The 2,588-nt window shown below is 33.3% G+C and overlaps 1 long non-coding RNA gene across 1 annotated transcript; it reads left to right on the top strand.

The window, feature by feature from the left end:
• The first annotated feature begins 312 nt into the window (after window positions 1–312).
• Window positions 313–1,324, top strand: LOC133829465 (uncharacterized). Its single transcript, XR_009891794.1, has 3 exons — window positions 313–462; window positions 812–876; window positions 1,058–1,324. It is a non-coding gene; the product is annotated as an uncharacterized LOC133829465 (long non-coding RNA).
• The last annotated feature ends 1,264 nt before the right edge of the window (window positions 1,325–2,588 follow it).

The raw sequence follows: 2,588 nt of genomic DNA, 5'->3' as shown, positions 1-2,588 counted from the left end.
TTGAAGAAAAATAATACAGTTTTGGTTTTTTCTTCTGTTTATCTGGATTTATGGCTTGATATAGATGATAATGGGTTTTAAGTCTCAAATACAGTAGTTTTAAGGAAAAACTGAAGTTTAGGTTTATATTTTTGCATTGAATAGTATTTTTATTTTTTTCTATGAAGTTTTAGGAAAGATAAATACAACATTTAAATTTGTGATTAACTTATTTAGTTCTAGTTGGCCAAATTCTTAGACAATTCGCAGTTGATGTAATAGGGTGTTCATGTAAGATGTTAATGATGTTGGGTATTATGGTCTTGCAGCTAAGCTTCTATGGAGGGGTGCTGAGTGTTGGAATGAGTGTTTAAAGCTTTTAGGCGTTGCTGAAGCAGCAAAAGCATCAATGGATTCTGACCAGTTAAGCTCTGGAATTTCAGATTTTGATACTCACTTTCAAGGCCTCATAGTTCAGAAAAGGTCTCTTTCTCTCTCTCTCTCTATATATATATTTATATAACTGCAGTTGTCTCAACTTATTTCTATATTCTATTCCATATTTGTCATTTGTGAAATGTTCTGTTTTAACTAGTGTGAAGTATATGGTTGTTAGGTATGCATTTAACTGGCCTTGATTGTTTTCCTTTACTTATATTCCATTTATCAATTCAAGTTTTGCATCCCTATTCTGTCATCAAAAGCTTTATTCAGCTGTTGTGTATTCATGACAGACTTCTATGATATTTCTATGGTATGTGATATCGCATTGATTGTTAGAGATCTCGCTAGTTTCTATTAATACTTTGTATTTTCTTGATTGATCTCTTAGTGATGATGACGACTCTGAGAATGAGTCAGCACTTGAAATTCATCCATACTTGATGGAAGAAAAATGTAAGACTGCAATTCCTTTGTTAATAATGCTGTATTGTTTTTTTTGCCTCCCCTCATTGAAGTGCTCATGCTTTTGATATTTTTTTCCCTGGAATTTTAATGATTTCTCATCTCCTTCCTTTTTATTGTTTAAGTCAGATTTGGACTTTCTGTTTTCTAATTTTTGGGTCATCATCTGTAGTGTCGAAGCACTTGATAATCACTTGACTGCTATCCAAAGGGACCATGAACTCAGGTCCCAGATAGAAGAAAGGAAAATAAGAAGTGATGCGGCTTATGAAGGGGCCAAAAGAAAAGAGAAAGCTCTCCTGGAAGAAAAACTCCGCCAAGAAAAAGCCAAAGCAGAAGCTGAGGTTTGTTGACTTTGCCCAGATTATTCATTTCTTTTGGTAGATGTCTAAAGATGGTTGTCACAGTCCTCTATTATTCTCACATATTCTTCTGATATAATCTTAATGCGCTTTGGTATATTATCTTGGTTTTATGCTGTTGTTAGTAACAAAAGTATTTTCTGATGCAAGCAAAACTCAGAGCTGAAGAAGCAAATAGGGCTGCAATGGAAGCTCAGAGAAGAGAAGCAAAAGAGGCTGCTAAAAGGGAGGCCAATGAAGCGTCAAGCCAGGCTGCTGTTCAGAAGGAAGCTTTATGATTGCAAACTAAAGCCAAAACCAAGGAGTTTGAATTTGAAAAACCAATAAATTCAGCATCAGCATGTAATTTGGCTACCAGGCAAATATAGCAACCTTGTACTGATCTATAAATATAATCATTTGCCCTTTTATCTAAAAATCTAGTTTAGCCCTAGTTTTCACAAAGATCAGTTATGTTTTGGCAATAGTTCATTTTTGACACTCCACTGTATTCCCCTCTGTTTTTTTCAGTTTATTCATGTTCTCTGTACTCTTTTAAGAATTTTTTTGTTATCTGATGCGTGAAAGGGGCTATTGGTGGTAGGTGACATTACTAAAGCTGCAGAAGCTGCACTAAAGTTGGAGCGTGAAAGATTAAAAAAGTTGGAAGACTTGGATGAAGGAAACAAGGCATTAGGATTGAATGTAAATAAGGATTGCTCTCTATATTGTAATTCATATTTATTTGAAAATTGTTAATCTCTATTTGGTAACTAGAAACTAGTATTTTTGTTTGGGATTTTCTTGCAGCATTCTTATAGAGTTTAATTGTTTAAGTATATTAAGCTTTAGTTTATCTTGACAGGAGGTTTCTACTGGTGTGAAAAAGTTATTGAGGGAATCGTCTGGCCAGTACAGCGACTTCAGTATTCTTTCCTCTTTAAATTCTCAGGTAAATCATGTAACTTACTGTTTGTTTAGTAGGATATATGTTTTTATATATATATCTATAATATTTTAGGTGAAAATTTATGATCTTTAAGAAAGTGTTAGATGGCACTAGATGCATTAGATCAATCCATATGTGTTGTTTTAGGTTCAGATCACTTCCAGGACTTGTCAACCAAACCCAAAGGGATATCATAGAATGTAATGTCTGCTTTTATTAGCCTTTTCATTCTTCCTTTTTATACACATTACTGTATTGAAGTCATAGGTTGTCTATGATTTTTCATGCTTATGTTTGACACTTCTATAAGATAATAGTACATATTCTTTGATTGCTTGATTGATGCTTTTGAAAGTATAATACTGATATATTTAATAAGAGCTAATAATTTCATTAATGCAACATGGATGACT

This window comes from Humulus lupulus, chromosome 4 (genome assembly GCF_963169125.1).
Source record: "Humulus lupulus chromosome 4, drHumLupu1.1, whole genome shotgun sequence".
Lineage (NCBI taxonomy): Eukaryota > Viridiplantae > Streptophyta > Magnoliopsida > Rosales > Cannabaceae > Humulus > Humulus lupulus.
This window is presented reverse-complemented; position numbering and strand designations above follow the sequence as displayed.